The 17,623-nt window shown below is 36.4% G+C and overlaps 1 protein-coding gene across 2 annotated transcripts in view; it reads left to right on the forward strand.

The window, feature by feature from the left end:
• The window catches only part of B3GALT1 (beta-1,3-galactosyltransferase 1), a 936,189-nt gene that overhangs the window by 427,212 nt on the left and 491,354 nt on the right, over positions 1-17,623 (forward strand). For both annotated transcript variants that reach the window (XR_008400111.1, XM_053698394.1), the window contains exon 3: positions 5,008-5,078. The gene's annotated coding sequence lies outside the window, so the exon portion shown is untranslated. The remainder of the gene's footprint in view (positions 1-5,007; positions 5,079-17,623) is intronic.

The following is a 17,623-nucleotide window of genomic DNA, read 5'->3' on the forward strand; positions in this document are numbered from 1 at the left end:
ATGTATATCTTCAAGTGTTAACAATGTTAGTCAGATATCCAAAGGTGCAAACATTTTCAGTGATATTTTTCATCTTCAACATTTAACTCACCAGAATATGAGTGGTAAAAACGCTCCCTGTACTATCCATTAAAAATGATAGGGCATGTTAAAAAAATGTTGGCCGAGTTTAAATTCTTAATAATTTTTAAAAGTTTTCATAACACCATCACTATTCTTAGCACAGGTCTGATAATAAGATGATGCATGTTGTGTTATCGATTGAGCTCCACTTGTAATCTAGCCCTTTATATTTAAGTGTCAAGGTGTTTAATTACTTCCTCTTTAAGCTAAATATCTCAATTTAAATTGAAAGTAAAAACTAAAAAGTCCCTTTAAAATATCCCTTATCTGTGAGAAGGAGTAAAAAAAATAATAAAGTCCCTTTAAAATCAATTTAGCTTAAAATATTTATTTTTCAAACTAGGTCTCACTTTTAAGTATTGTATTATGATTATCATGTACTCTTCTATTTTTGGATAACTTATTAAATGAAAGGTCATGTATAATTGCTGTTATAAAGAGCTTATAATACACCACTGAATATATTAAAACTTGAAATAAAACTACATTTTAGTTTTAATAGTTATGCATATGTGTTTGAGCAAGGCTGATTTTCATAAAAAAATCATTTTCAAACAAAAATCTATGCTTTATTGGATATTAACAAAAACATGGATTTACTTCTTTCCTTTTATCTGGTGGATAAAAAATCCTTATTATTGAAATTTACAATTACTGGTTACTTTTCCCTGATTCCATGGCATCTATTTATCAAGCCATCAACCGCAAATATGCTGGAATTCCACAGCGTATTTGTGGCAAGCCTTATTCCCCTTAGTTATCAAACCCTACAGACCGGCAAAAGTAGAATTTAGTGACGTAACATACGATCCACCGGACTTATGCTTACGTCATTACAGATGTTCCGAATGCAAGTTCGGCACAATCTGACTACTTTTGCTAGTTATCAATTTTCTACCAGGTACGCTCGCCACTATTCCGGCCCAGTGTACCTGGTTTTCAATCCGCTATCAATGGGAGTCTGAAAGCAGCGAAAGCTTATGTTCGCTGATGCCGATATCCCATTGATTCCTAGGGGAATGTTTACACCTAACACCTTAACATGTACCCCAAGTCTAAACACCCCTAATATGCCCCCCTAAACCGCGGCCACCTACAATATACTTATTAACCCCTAATCTGCCGCCCCTACACCGCCGCCACCTAAATAAAAGTTATTAACCCCTATCCCGCCGCTCCCAGACCCTGCTGCAACTAAATAAACTTATTAACCCTTAAACTGCCGCTCCTGGAGCCCACCGCCACCTACATTATACTTATTAACCCCTAATCTGCTGCCCCCTACACCGCCGCCACCTACATTATATTTATTAACCTCTAATCTGTCCCCCTACACCGCCGCCACCTACCTACATTTATTAACCCCTAATCTGCCGCCCCCAACGTCGCCGCCACTATATTAAATTTATTAACCCCTAAACCTAACCCTAAAAAGTCTAACCCTAACACCCCCTAACTTAAATATAATTTAAATAAATCTAAATAAATATTCCTAGCATTAAATACATTACTATTTAAAACTAAATACTTACCTATAAAATAAACCTTAAGTTAGCTACAATATAACTAATAGTTACATTGTAGGTAGCTTAGGGTTTATTTTTATTTTGCAGGCAACTTTGTATTTATTTTAACTAGGTAGAACATTTCTTAAATAGTTATTAACTATTTAATAACTTCCTATAATTGACCTGTAAAATAAAACCTAACCTAAGTTACAATTACACCTAACACTACACTATAATTAAATAAATTACATAAACTAAATACAATTAAATACAATTATCTAAAGTACAAAAAAACAAACAATAAATTTCAGAAAATAATAAACAAATTACAAGATTTTTAAACTAATTACACCTAATCTAATCCCTCTAACAAAATAAAAAAGCCCCCAAAATAAAACAGCCCTACCCAACACTAAATTACAAATAGCCCTTAAAAGGGCCTTTTGCGGGCATTGCCCCAAAGTAATCAGCTCTTTTACCTTTAAAAAAAATTACAACCCCCCAACATTAAAACCCACCACCCACACAACCAACCCTACTCTAAAACCCACCCAATCCCCCCTTAAAAAAACCTAACACTAACCCATTGAAGATCACCCTACCGTGAGAAGTCTTCCCCCAACCGGGCCAAAGTCCTCAACAAAGCCAGCAGAAGTGGTCCTCCAGACGGGCAGAAGGGGTCCTCCAAACGGGCAGAAGTCTTCATCCAGACATCATCTTCTAGCTTCATCCATCTGGCGCGGAGCGGCTCCATCTTCAAGACATCCGATGTGGAGCATCCTCTTCTGACAACGTCTTCTTCAACAATGACGGTTCCTTTAAGTGACGTCATCCAAGATGGTGTCCCTTCAATTCCGATTGGTTGATAGAATTCTATCAGCCAATCGGAATTAAGGTAGAAAAAATCCTATTGGCTGATGCAATCAGCCAATAGGATGGAACTGGCATTCTATTGGCTGATTGGAACAGCCAATAAAATGCAAGCTCAATCCTATTGGCTGATTGCAACCTTCATTGTTGAAGAAGACGTCATCAGAAGAGGATGCTCCGTGTCGGATGTCTTGAAGATGGAGCTGCTCCGCCCCGGATGGATGAAGATAGAAGATGCTGTTTGGATGAAGACTTCTGCCCATCTGGAGGACCACTTCTCCCCATCTGGAGGACCACTTCTGCTGGCTTCGTTGAGGACTTTGGCCCGGTTGGGTGAAGACTTCTCACGATAGGGTGATCTTCAAGGGGTTAGTGTTAGGTTTTTTTAAGGGGGATTGGGTGGGTTTTAGAGTAGGGTTGGTTGTGTGGGTGGTGGGTTTTATGTTGGGGGGTTGTAATTTTTTTATACAGGTAAAAGAGCTGATTACTTTGGGGCAATGCCCCGCAAAAGGCCCTTTTAAGGGTTATTTGTAATTTAGTGTAGGGTAGGGCTTTTCTTTTATTTTGGGGGGCTTTTTTATTTTATTAGGGGGATTAGATTAGGTGTAATTAGTTTAAAAATCTTGTAATTTGTTTATTATTTTCTGTAATTTAGTTGTTTTTTTTTACTTTAGATAATTTTATTTAATTGTATTTAATTGTATTTAGTTTATGGAATTTATTTAATTATAGTGTAGTGCTAGGTGTAATTGTAACTTAGGTTAGGTTTTATTTTACAGGTATATTTGTATTATATTTGTATTTATTTTAACTAGGAAGTTATTAAATAGTTATAACTATTTAATAACCATTGTACCTAGTTAAAATAAATACAAAGTTGCCTGTAAAATAAAAATAAACCCTAAGCTAGCTACAATGTAACTATTAGTTATATTGTAGCTAGCTTAGGGCTTATTTTATAGGTAAGTATTTAGTTTTAAATAGGAATAATTTATTTAATGCTAGGAATATTTATTTAGATTTATTTAAATTATATTTAAGTTAGGGGGTGTTAGGGTTAGGGTTAGACTTAGGTTTAGGGGTTCATAAATTTAATATAGTGGCGGCGGTGTAGGGGGGCAGATTAGGGGTTAATAAATATAATGTAGGTGGCGGCGGTGTAGGGGGCGGCAAATTAGGGGTTAATAAGTATAATATAGGTGGCCGCGGTGTAGGGGGCAGCAGATAAGGGGTTAATAAATATAATGTAGGTGGCGGTGGGCTCTGGGAGCGGCGGTTTAGGGGTTAATATATTTATTACAGTTGCGGTGGGCTCCGGGAGCAGCAGTATATGGGGTAAACAGTATAGTATAGGTGTTTTGTGACAGGGTACCAAGAAAGCTGTGAAAAAGCCGAAGAGCAGCGAGATCGATGACTGTTAGTTAACATCAGTCCGCTGCTCATCGCCCCGTACTTGGTGCGCGGCTTTTTGACAGCTTTTTTGATAATTTTTGAGAACGTATTCAGGTCCGCGGCAGCGATGTTAGGCAATATTAGGCGAGCGTATTGGTGCCGTCAAATGCAAGTAAGTTGACGGCTTGATAAATAGATGCCCATGTGTTAATTTCTAGTTTATAAATAAGTTTTTGTTGAATTTGAATGTTTTGAAGAAATACAGATTCAGTGGCACATCAGAGAGGAAATTCTGGTGGAAAATACTTCAAAATCACTCAGGTTTGCAAGATCCTTTGTGGAAATCATAATGAAATAAAATTGCTGTAAATCTGTAGCAAGCCTATGGGGTGTCCACTACATTTCTGGAAGACGAACTCTAAATTTCAGTACAAGAGTTTATTCAAACAATGTGATTTTTATTCCCTTTACATTGAATATTTTCTATGTGTAAAGGAAATAATTGAAAGGTATATGTGAATTACTCCTTATATTGTTATAAAATATGAAGTGTAAAGTGAATAAAACTTGCCACTTTTAAGTACTATAATATAATAGATGAAATGAGGAGAGTTTAACTTTAGATTTAATATTTTATATTATTTGTATAGCAGCATATGTAGACATAAAAAAATTAAATAGCTACAATTCAAACCTGTATTATTTTATATTAGATAGGACCTTCAATGTAGACAAGTGGATTAAATAAGGTGATTTATGGTTACGCTTGAATTTTTTCCCACAGATCTGACAGTAATGTAGAAAAGCTTCTTGCTTTTCAAGCGTTATGGTCTCTTTTAGAGGACATATTAAGAAAAATATAATATAAAATATTGAAATTCATTTTGTGCATAGGAACATTCACAACTATCGCTCCATGTTTCAGGAATTGCCAGATTATCTCATTCTAGGATCAGAATGCTATGTTTTAGCTGTATGTGTAGCACTAATGTTAAATGTAATATGGTAGCTCCAATATTAGATATTAGGATATATGTAACTGAAAAAAATCACTCTTTTGTTGTAGTAATATTAAACTAAACTACAGCTGTTTTTGTTCTTCTCTTTCTTAAAGGATGCAGAGGTTTAAATAATATCTGATGCTGCCTGTTAAAGTGTGAAACAAGTGGAAAGGAACTAAATCCGGTGAGCCAGTACTTTCTATGTACCTATGTGTGCTGTATATGTTTGCCGAGAAGGCTTAGTGGATTCATGGTAGGTAGCAAGATATGAGGTCTGTAGATAGTCTGATCTTTTCAACCCTAGATAAAAAAACATAATCCTTCATAGTTTAAAAAAATAAATAAAGGTGCAATGTACCTTATTTATTTTCCTTATTTGTAATGTAATTTACCTGTGGAAAATGTTTTCCTACTGCTCCTTTATGTGTATCCTGCAGGATTCAAAACTATGACTAGGCAACATGCTACACAGTGATTGCTTGATGAATGGAGGAGCCCATTTCTATCCATTCCTAACTAGCAACTGCAAAGGAGATGAGAGAAACACTCCTTTAAATAATTGTATAATAGTTTTAAATACTTTAAAAGCATTATTGTATGCAGATGTTCTGCTGCACAGTGCTTAACTAATACATACGTCTGCATACCAAATGATTTAACTCCTTAGCTTTCCGAGAGAGCTGACATGGATTGTTGTGCAAAGTGTTGCATCACTCCTAATCAGTGAGGGTTATGTTTGAGAATATTAATGAGTGGGTGGATTTTTTTCTTTGTCATTTTTGGACTTTTAATTCTATGTACGTGCAATGCAATTTCCATAAAAAAATTGCAAAACTTGTGCTATTAAACACTAATGGCTAGATTACAAGTGGAATGCTAATTTAATAAACAGGCAAATTTGTCTGTTTGCGGGCATGTGATAAATAAGCAGCCATTACAAGTGGCCAGTTATTGCTACCGCAAGCTCGTGGTAACTATCAGATCTCTGGTTCATTTTATAAAGTGTACCCCAATTGGCCAAAAAATACAGTGGTGTATAGTTTATTAAAAAATAGCACAATGCTTCCATGCAATGCAAATGGGAGGTCGCGTTCACATTGCACCTCACTTTTAATACCAGTGCACAATTTGCGGAAATTATATTTTGCGTTCAACTTGCAATCTGATCTGTGCAAATTAGAGTATTAGTCTGTATTTTAAGTAAATATATCCAATTATTTCTTGTTTTATTTCTTCCACACTTCATGTTCTCCAAACATACATATTTAATACAGCATGAAAGTTACAACTGTACAGATTAGCACTATTTGCAGTGCAATAAATAAATAAAACTGACTTCCTTAGATTAGTCATTTGGTCTCATCAAGTACCATATGTGTTTCAGTTTGTGCTGCACTAGCAATATGTTACATCATAGCTGCAAGGCCAAGACTCAATGTGTTAGAAGCAGACTGTTTTCTACTTATTACTAATTATTTATTTTTAATTCTCACTCTTTCACTTGAGACCCCGTGGGTTTTTCATTAATGTCTGAGGGCATACATTTTACTCAGGTATTTATTTTTGTCTAAATTATCTCTATGGATATATATATATATATATATATATATATATATATATATATATATATATATATATATATATATATATATATATATATATATATAGAGAGAGAGAGAGAGAGAGAGAGAGAGAGAGAGAGAGAAGCACTCTATCCACAACAATTGAATTGATAATATTTTTCTTTTGTTGTATTTTAACTAAATTAGCTAGGGATTTTCTTGACTTATTGCCATATCTATAGCATTTTGTTTATAACTTGCATTATTTGGACAAATTATATTTATCCCAATTATTTTTATCAGGTTTAGCAAGGTATTTATTATAAGTATTTACTAATTACCTAAATAGCATTTCTTTCTTTTTTAAAAAAAATAAATTTAACCATAAACAAAATAATTTATCCTGTTAAAATTAAAACTTCCTCAGCAGCTTTCCAGAAGATCTCAATATTATTTACAGATTCACTATTATTAATTTCAAATATCTTCCATTTTTCTTTCAGAAAATATTTACGATTATTATTAGAAATATAATATCTCTGAAAAAAACAACTTTTCTTTCGACTAGGTTCATTAAACAATATTAAGCTAATTGGTGAATGGTCCGATTTACCTTGTTACTTATTTTTTGCAGTGATTAAAAATAAGTCTATTCTTAAATTAGATTTATGAGCCTTAGAAAGACAAGTGAACCCTCTTTGATCTGGGTTGAGAGTTCTTCATACATCTAAGAATCCCACATAAATAAATAAATATACAAAAAAATTGTTTCCTTTTTAGAGTACTTTATTTTATCAGTTGAAATTTTAAATCTATCTAACGTAGTCTTTGGAACCATATAAAAGTCTACACTAATTACTAAATTAAAACTTGTATGAAATCGTTATGTCATGGTATAACTGCAAATAGTCACAGAAAGAGAAGCATTGTATCTGTTGCCACATGCACTAAGCAGGGTTTGATTCAATCTGGTGTGCCCTGTGCCAGATCTGCATCTTGTGCATCATTGGTCTGTTTGCCCAGTGTACCAGCCACTCACCTTGAGGTCCCTTTCCTGTTACACTCTACAACCTCTTTTTTATCTCCTGCATCATTGCCCATTCTGACATTAATCCAGTCCCCAGGTTTGAGGCCTACAACACAACAATATACAAAAAGGGTCGAGAGCACCACTAATCTATGTGGTGAAAATTAGGTCTTGCAAACTAGCAAAACGAATGAAACTAAAAGTGCATTCACTTACAAAGGATATATACTTTGCACTGGCTCTCTTAATGCTGTGCTACTCCCAGGGGAGGAGTCTTCTGCAGCTCATTATAACAAATTGCTTGGACATTGCTGTGAGTCTCTCTAGTTTCCCAGCTCCTGTTGCTTGCTGATTTCCCAATACCTGTGTTGTTATCCAGATTCCTAATCTCTGCATGTTTTCTTTGGACTTCACCTCCTGCTTGCTTCTTTTGTCTTAAAGCCTTGTTTGGACTGCCTTGCTGTGTATGACCCCCGGCCTGATTATTGGACTTTGTTTTCTTCTGCTCCCTTTGTATCTATGCTTGTGCAGATTGATCTTCGGTGTATTACCTAACCTGCTTCTGTGGACTGTCCTCAGCTTTACTCCATTACTACTGTACAACGGGACCATCACTCAACACCATAGGGGGCAATCACCTCAGTCTGACATGTTATCAAAGTTATGAGGCCCATAAATATTGAAGAAGACAAAATATTGTTTGTTTATTACCATGTACCTTTCATTTGGATTTAGCACACTAGATAATGTAGTATATTTTAAATGTTTGTTTCATAAGACAGCAATACCTTTTTTTCCAGCTAATCATTGGGTTCCTATAACCCCCACCCCCAACACTACTTATTTTCTATTTTCTTGCTATTGTGCCATTATTGTTGCTTATTTCCCTATGTAATCTTTATGGTAAAGGAAAATTCAATTAAAAAGAACAAAAAGCAATGGAAAACCACATGAATTGCCTAAGCAAAACTGATATAGGATAAATTACAAGTGAAGCACAAAAATATTAACCCTATTGACCGCTAACATCACCCAAGTTAAATTAATAACATTTTTATTTTTACACTGATATTACAAGTTAGAAGTAATATATTAGTGAGAAAGCCTAGGGAATGCTAACATCTGGATGACGGATAACGTGGGTTTGCTAAACGCCTCATAGAATAGACTTCTCTCGGGATGTGTTGAAAACATCATGTCAGCTATCACTTAAGCACTAAGCCAAAGGTCAGCTAAACTGAAGATGTGATAAGCCAATGGTTAAATAATGGTGTTCTTCAATAACATTTAAACTAGGATTTTCTATTGAGATATACATTTCAAGCACTGCACACATACATACATATGCATACATATATATACACACACATACACATATATGCAAGGCTATTTTTGTGGTGGTATGCACCGACACTGCGTACCGCCACCTTTGCCATCTCAGGGAAACAGGGCCGGAGCTAGTGGTAATTTCCCTTTAGGACAGTATTTAAAAAGAGAAATAAAGCCTGCCAGTGATGCAAGAGTAAGAGAAATACTCAATGCTTCTTTACAATATTATATATCTGTATCAGATTCATATCACACCCCTTACCCTGTATCCCCTATGTCAGCCAAATTCCCATGACAGTCCCAGCTCAAATTCTTATGCTCTGAAGCCCTTGACCTAAATCAGTGTCCTATTTTTCCAGGTCCTTGGCCTCTATCGGTGCCTCCAAAAATATGCGTGGCACTTAAATTTTGGGGTCCTAATTGCCACACATTGTGCTATCAGTGCCTGTTAAATTCACTAGTGCAACACTAACGAATGGTGGGATGCAGAATTTAGTCTACTCTTTGTGCCTCCTCTTACCTAGCTGTTAAATGAGCTAGTACAGCACTGATAGTGAGGTGGAAAGCTCAAAGGTTCGACACATTATGGAAAGCTGGTGACTTGAGAGTACAGTGCATTGACTCATGCTTTCTTTCATTATGTTTTTTATAATTTGATATATACCTGTCAATAAGGTACTGGGGAGGGTTTATGTATTTTGTGTGTGTGAGGCATAAGTATTTGTAAGTAAGGTATTGGGGTTAGGGGTGCATATGTGTGAGGCAGAATGAACCCGTCTATAATATTATTACATTTGAAAGATAAATAAGGTTGTTCAATGATGCAAGAGTAATAGAAGCACACCAACTGGGCATTTGTGCACTAGCATGTCTCCTTCAGAGATCAACAGGACCAGTGAGGGAGGCTTTTAAATGAAAATAAAGTGCAGGACAGGAAGGCCACAGTAGTAAAGCACCGGTCTGGTCAGGGTGCAATGACTTTCTTTTTTTAAAGCAGAGGAAAGACTTTAGTGATAAGATACCGGAACTGGATTGCACTGTACATTGTAAGTGTACAGTAGCAGTGTGTCACTGCATCGCTAGGACCTCCCTGGGCTGGATCATGAAAAGAGTACTCCTCTACTTCAACTGTGTCAAGTCCTGGAACAGTTGGGGAAAATGTCTAAAGTCCACGAGGAACTGCAGCTATTAGTAATTTCACTTTGGTGAGTGAGACTGTGAAATGATAAAATAAAGCTGCTTGTCTTAGGTAGAGAAGTGCAGAATATCAACTTTTGCAACTCAGTTTTACAAATAAAGACTAACTAAATACTTCAACCCTTTCCTGCTATCAGTAAGATGTTTAAACAAGATTGTACTGAGTCAAATTAGTTAATCCCATGGGGTGAAACAGGGGTGGAATTACTGTTGCACCAGGTGCAGTAAAACTAGGGCAAAAGTGCTGGGGGGGGGTATTATCCAATCTATACATAGGTGTGCTTAGAATTTGTACAATCCTAATGGTGGAACATTTTATTAGTGCAGGTCCATCTATCTATCTAGCTATCTTCAAAACCATTATATTATTATATGTATAGTATTATCATTGCTTACTACTGAGTTACCTTTGGGGGCCCAAAACAATTACACACCAGGGCCCTCTGTTGTGTACATTCACACATACATAAATGTTTCTGCTGCTTACCAGCTGGAGGCTCTTACTTTGTTTAATCATCATTTGCTCAGTGATTCCTTGGTTTATTTGCTGAACAACTTTTCAGTTCATTCTTAGGCTACTTCAACAACTCTGAGAGCAATAAGGAAGGAGTCCAATCCAGAATATGTTAAAATGCACCAAAAGCTTTATTAATCAACCATATAGATTATATGTCATATTATTTGCACTGTAATTAGCCAAGAGAAGTTTTTCTCTACATTTGTTATTATTACCTATTATTAAATAACACATAGGTAGATTGAATGGGATGCTCTGCCTTAATATGCCCAGCCTCTTTTTGGTCCTAGTCCAGCCCTGACTCTAAGCGGTTGCCAACAGAAACACTGCTGTGCAGAAGAGGATGGCTATTGTTAGCTCAAAGGGGATTGGGGAAAATGGCGTGTCTAGAGAATGTAGAGTAAGATGGAGTCACTCTTTTTTTTTTCTTTTTATAGTGGTTATTGAGTTGCTGTCTAATAAGAAAATAGGAGAATAGAAGGGAAGTAGGATGTGGGGAGAGAAACCTGGTTTAAAAAAATATAAGGTTTAAAAAATATAATATATAAGGTTTAAAAAAAATCCCAAATATTTTGTGTGATTTTTTCTGCTATATAAGCTATATAAAAGTTGCCTTTTCAGAATTATGTGAAGAACTTCATGGTACTGACAGATTTTTTAAAATAATAGATATATGAATATGAATATGTATGTATCTCTATGTTAAAGCCCTTTGCAGACTTTTTTTCTAACACCTGAGACCTCATATCTTTTAGCCCTTATAACTTTTTAATGCAATATTTTTCTTTATTTTGTTTATCAGAAAGTGTTATTATGAGTGTAACTGAACTGTGAAATGTATTTTGATGTATTTAGAGTCAGTCATGAAAGGGTCTAACGCTCACTTTCCAGCCGTGACTTTTCCATACCGCAGATCCCCCTACGTCAATTGTGTATCCTATCTTTTCAATGGTATCTTTCTAACGCCGGTATTTAGAGTTGTGGCTGAAGTGAGTGTTAGAAATCTAACGACAAAACTCCAGCCGCAGAAAAAAGTCAGTAGTTAAGAGCTTTCTGGGCTAACGCCGGTTTATAAAGCTCTTAACTACTGTGCTCTAAAGTACACTAACACCCATAAACTACCTATGTACCCCTAAACCGAGGTCCCCCCACATCGCCGCCACTCTATTAAATTTTTTTAACCCCTAATCTGCCGACCGCACACTGCCGCCACCTACGTTATCCCTATGTACCCCTAATCTGCTGACCCTAATACCGCCGACACCTACATAATATTTATTAACCCCTAATCTGCCGCCCCCGCTATCGCAGACACCTGCATATTTTTTTAACCCCTAATCTGCTGCCCTTAACACCGCCGCAACCTACATTATACCTATGTACCCCTAATCTGCTGCCCCTAACACCGCCGACCCCTATATTATATTTATTAACCCCTAATCTGCCGCCCCCGCTATCGCTGACACCTGCATATTTTTTTTAACCCCTAATCTGCCGCTCCGTACACCGCCGCAACCTACATTATACCTATATACCCCTAATCTGCTGCCCATAATACTGTCGACACCTACATAATATTTATTAACCCCTAATCTGCTGCCCCCGCTATCGCAGACACCTGCATATTTTTTTTAACCCCTAATCTGCCGCTCCGTACACCGCTGCAACCTACATTATACCTATGTACCCCTAATCTGCTGCCCCTAACACCGCCGACCCCTATATTATATTTATTAACCCCTAATCTGCCGCCCCCGCTATCGCTGACACCTGCATATTTTTTTTAACCCCTAATCTGCCGCTCCGTACACCGCTGCAACCTACATTATACCTATATACCCCTAATTTGCTGCCCCTAACACCGCCGACCCCTATATTATATTTATTAACCTCTAATCTGCCGCCCCCAACGTTGCCTCCACCTACCTACAATTATTAACCCCTAATCTGCCGACCGGACCACACCGCTACTATAATAAATGTATTAACCCCTAAAGCTAAGTCTAACCCTAACACTAACACCCCCCTAACTTAAATATAATTTAAATCTAACTAAATAAATTAACTCTTATTAAATAAATTGTTGTAATATTTTTCTAATATTTGTAAATATTTTTTTATTTTTTGTAACTTAGTTCTTTTTTATTTTTTGTACTTTAGTTAGTTTATTTTATTGTATTTATTTGTAGGTATTTTATTTAATTAATTTATTGATAGTGTAGTGTTAGGTTTAATCGTAGATAATTGTAGGTAGTTTATTTAATTTATGTATTGATAGTGTAGTGTTAGGTTTAATTGTAACTTAGGTTAGGATTTATTTTACAGGTAATTTTGTAATTATTTTAACTAGGTAACTATTAAATAGTTATTAACTATTTAATAGCTATTGTACCTGGTTAAAATAATTACAAAGTTGCCTGTAAAATAAATATTAATCCTAAAATAGCTACAATATAATTATAATTTATATTGTAGCTATATTAGGGTTTATTTTACAGGTAAGTATTTAGCTTTAAATAGGAATAATTTATTTAATAAGAGTTAATTTATTTCGTTAGATTTAAATTATATTTAAGTTAGGGGGGTGTTAGTGTTAGGGTTAGACTTAGCTTTAGGGGTTAATACATTTATTAGAGTAGCGGTGTGGTCCGGTCAGCAGATTAGGGGTTAATTATTGTAGGTAGGTGGAGGCGACATTGGGGGCGGCAGATTATGGGTTAATAAATATAATATAGGGGTCGGCGGTGTTAGGGGCAGCAGATTAGGGGTACATAGGTATAATGTAGGTTGCGGCGGTGTATGGAGCGGCAGATTAGGGGTTAAAAAATATATGCAGGTGTCAGCGATAGCGGGGGCGGCAGATTAGGGGTTAATAAGTGTAAGGTTAGGGGTGTTTAGACTCGGGGTTCATGTTAGGGTGTTAGGTGCAGACATAGAAACTGTTTCCCCATAGGAAACAATGGGGCTGCGTTAGGAGCTGAACGATGCTTTTTTGCAGGTGTTAGGTTTTTTTTCAGCTCAAACTGCCCCATTGTTTCCTATGGGGATATCGTGCATGAGCACGTTTTTGAAGCTGGCCGTGTCCGTAAGCAATGCTGGTATCTAGAGTTGCAGTGGCGGTAAATTATGCTCTATGCTCCCTTTTTGGAGCATAACGCACTGAAAACGCAGCCATTCTGTGAACTCTAAATACCAGCGGTATTTAAAAGGTGCGGGGGGCAAAAGCCAGCGTTAGCTACGCGGGTCGTTACCGACAAAACTCTAAATCTAGCCATTTATTTGCAAGCTTAACAGTTAGCCAGAGCTCTGATAACCCAACTCACGTTAAATTCAATTGTGCTTGAGTGACTTTGAACTTGTAATATGCATGCTACTTTGGATGTGTGGAAACATTGGCGATAAACCCCTTATTGCTTGTGCTTAGCAGTTAATGCTCCACTCATAATCTGACTATTAATCAAAGGTAATTCATTTTGAGTTTAGGCTACCTTTAAAGAGAAAAAAATATATGAATATCACATTGGTGCGCAAAACGAATACGAGTATAGAGTATTCAGTCCCCATTTAGGCAATGCAATACAATGTCTACTATGAGAGTAACACGTGTACAAATTTATATAAATAGTGCAAGAACGGTATTTCATTTTCACATTATCTGTTCAGTTGATGAGTTATTCTAATCAAGTGATATATAAATGGTTTCTTAATTTGCTTTGATGGGAGATTGTTAATTATCTTGTTGCTAGGGGTTTGTAATGAGCCACCACTTCACACAGGTCATGTTTCAGTAATTGATGACCTATTTCTTTCTCGCTAATAAAACTACATTTGTTTTATCTTAGCAACATATTCTTTTCCACATGTTTTAGTAGCTCCTTTTAAACTTTCAATTGTGAACACATTTCAGGAACAATCAAGCATTTGTGTGTAAGATTACACTATAACATGGTCTTTGGCAGTTAATTTGTGGCTTGTCATATCTTACAATAGGCAAACACTCTAGCTGAGCATTCTGATATTGAAAGAGTTGTGAAACAGTGCAAAGCTCTTTATGAAATGTAATGGCCTGGATTACGAATTGTGCGTTAGGCTTAAAAAGCAGCGTTAAGAGGGTATTACGAGCCTTGCAGGTACAGGTGTACCGCTCACTTTTTTGGCCAAACTCAGAAATACCGCAAATCCACTTACGTCAATTGCTTATCCTATATTTTCAATGGGACTTGCATAGTGCCGGTATTACGAGTCTGACCAAAAGTGAGCGGTAAACCCTCTCCTGTCAAGCCTGGTACCGCATTTAAAAGTCAGTAGTTAAGAGTTTTACACTACAACGCCGTAGCATAAAACTCTTAACTAAAGTGCTAAAAAGTACACTAACACCCATAAACTATCTATTAACCCCTAAACCGAGGCCCCCCCACATCACAAACACTAAAATAAATATTTTAACCCCTAATCTGCCGAACCGGACATCGCCGCCACTATAATAAACATATTAACTCCTAAACCGCCGCACTCCCTCATCGCAAACACTAGTTAAATATTATTAACCCCTAATCTGCCGTCCCTAACATCGCCGCCACCTACCTACATTTATTAACCCCTAATCTGCTGCCCCAAACGTTGCCGCCACTATATTAAATGTATTAACCCCTAAACCTAAGTCTAACCCTAACCCTAACACCCCCTAACTTAAATATAATTACAATAAATCTAAATAAAATTACTATCATTAACTAAATAATTCATATTTAAAACTAAATACTTACCTATAAAATAAACCCTAAACTAGCTACAATATAACTAATAGTTTAATTGTATCTAGCTTAGGGTTTATTTTTATTTTACAGGCAACTTTGTATTTATTTTAACTAGGTAGAATAGTTATTAAATAGTTATTAATTATTTAATAACTACCTAGCTAAAATAAATACAAATTGACCTGTAAAATAAAACCTAACCTAAGTTACAATTACACCTAACACTACACTACAATTAAATTAATTACCTAAATTAAATATAAATAATTACAATTAAATAAAATTATCTAAAGTATGAAACCCCCCCCCCCCACTAAATTACAGAAAATAATAAACAAATTACAAGATTTTTAAACTAATTATACCTACTCTAATCCCCCTAACAAAATAAAAAAAAAAACCCAAATTAAAAAAAGCCCTACCCTACACTAAATTACAAACAGCCCTTAAAAGGGCCTTTTGCGGGGCATTGCCCCAAAGTAATCAGCTCTTTTACCTGTAAAAAAAAAGTACAAATACCCCCCCAACATTAAAACCCTCCACCCACACAACCAACCCTACTCTAAAACCCACCCAATCCCCCCTTAAAAAACCTAACACTAACCCCTTTAAGATAACCTTACTGGGAGACGTCTTCACCCAACCGGGCAGAAGTGGTCCTCCAGACGGGCAGAAGTCTTCATCCAACCGGGCAGAAGTGGTCCTCCAGATGGCCAGAAGTCTTCATCCAGACGGCATCTTCTATCTTCATCCATGCGGAGCGGGTCCATCTTCAAGACATCTGACGCGGAGCATCCTCTTTTTTCCATGGCTTCCTGCTGAATGAAGGTTCCTTTAAATGACGTCATCCAAGATGGCGTCCCTTCAATTCATGAATTCTATCAGCCAATCAGAATTAAGGTAGAAAAAATCCTATTGGCTGATGCAATCAGCCAATAGGATTGAACTGGCATTCTATTGGCTGATTGGAACAGCCAATAGAATGCTAGCTCAAGCCTATTGGCTGATTGGATCAGCCAATAGGATTGCAGTTCAATCCTATTGGCTGATTGCATCAGCCAATATAATTTTTTCTACCTTAATTCCTATTGGCTGATATAATTCTATCTTGAATGGCATCATTTAAAGGAACCTTCATTGAGCAAGAAGCCGTGGAAAGAAGAGGATGCTCCGCGTCGGATGACTTAAAGATGGACCCGCTCCGTGCCGGATGGATGAAGATAGAAGATGCCGTCTAGATGAAGACTTCTGCCCGTCTGGAGGACCACTTCTGCCCGGTTGGATGAAGACATCTCCTGGTAAAGTGATCTTCAAGGGGTTAGTGTTAGGTTTTTTTAAGGGGGGATTGGGTGGGTTTTAGAATAGGGTTGGTTGTGTGGGTGGTGGGTTTTAATGTTGGGGGGGGTATTTGTACTTTTTTTTACAGGTAAAGGAGCTGATTACTCTGGGGCAATGCCCCGCAAAAGGCCCTTTTTTTTTTTTTAAATAATTTTTATTGAAGTCATAAACAAGTGAAACACAATAGATACATCCTGAAATAATGCCAGGTAAGAAATATACAATGTTATTACATAGATTTTTCCAAGTCTATCAGTAGAGAATATCCCAATGTACAAAAGATTTGTGAGTTTAAAGAGTAGTACACATTGGTAGTTATTATCAGAGTGATGAGGCTATGTTTGACTGGACAAATGGAGAAACAATGAGGTCAGCTATCTGAAGTATTAGCAATATATTAGGATGAGCAGAAGTGAGACTTCAGTTTTATTATATCATAGAAAGAGTGAAAAAATGGCTTCCACTTTGCAGAAGAAAATATAAATTAGGTTATCTGTTCGGGTAGTATTGGTGCAGGGGGGGTTGGTTTTATGTTTTTTTTTTTCTTGGGAGTGGGGAAATTCAGCGGGCAAAAAGCCACTCTTAATGAGATAAGGGGGAGGGTAGGAGGTTGGAGCTAGCTAGAATGTCAATCTAATAAACACTTTTAGGCCTCTGAGTTGTTAAGTACAATACAAGTAAGGATATCTCTTATTTATGTTATGTGTTTTGGTTTCTTTCACAGCATAAAATATATAATAAATGTAGGTATCATAAATCCGTCATAGCTGAGTGTAATGGATCTGGGTAGGCCCCATCAGTATAGCTAGCAGCTTCTTTAAAATAAGATCCACATCTATGAGAGCAGTGCTATCCCATATGACATTATGAGTAAAGTAATTGAAGTTAATATATTATAACATAGAAACAACATAATTTATGTAAGAACTTACCTGATAAATTCATTTCTTTCATATTAGCAAGAGTCCATGAGCTAGTGACGTATGGGATATACATTCCTAC

This window comes from Bombina bombina, chromosome 1 (assembly GCF_027579735.1).
Source record: "Bombina bombina isolate aBomBom1 chromosome 1, aBomBom1.pri, whole genome shotgun sequence".
Lineage (NCBI taxonomy): Eukaryota > Metazoa > Chordata > Amphibia > Anura > Bombinatoridae > Bombina > Bombina bombina.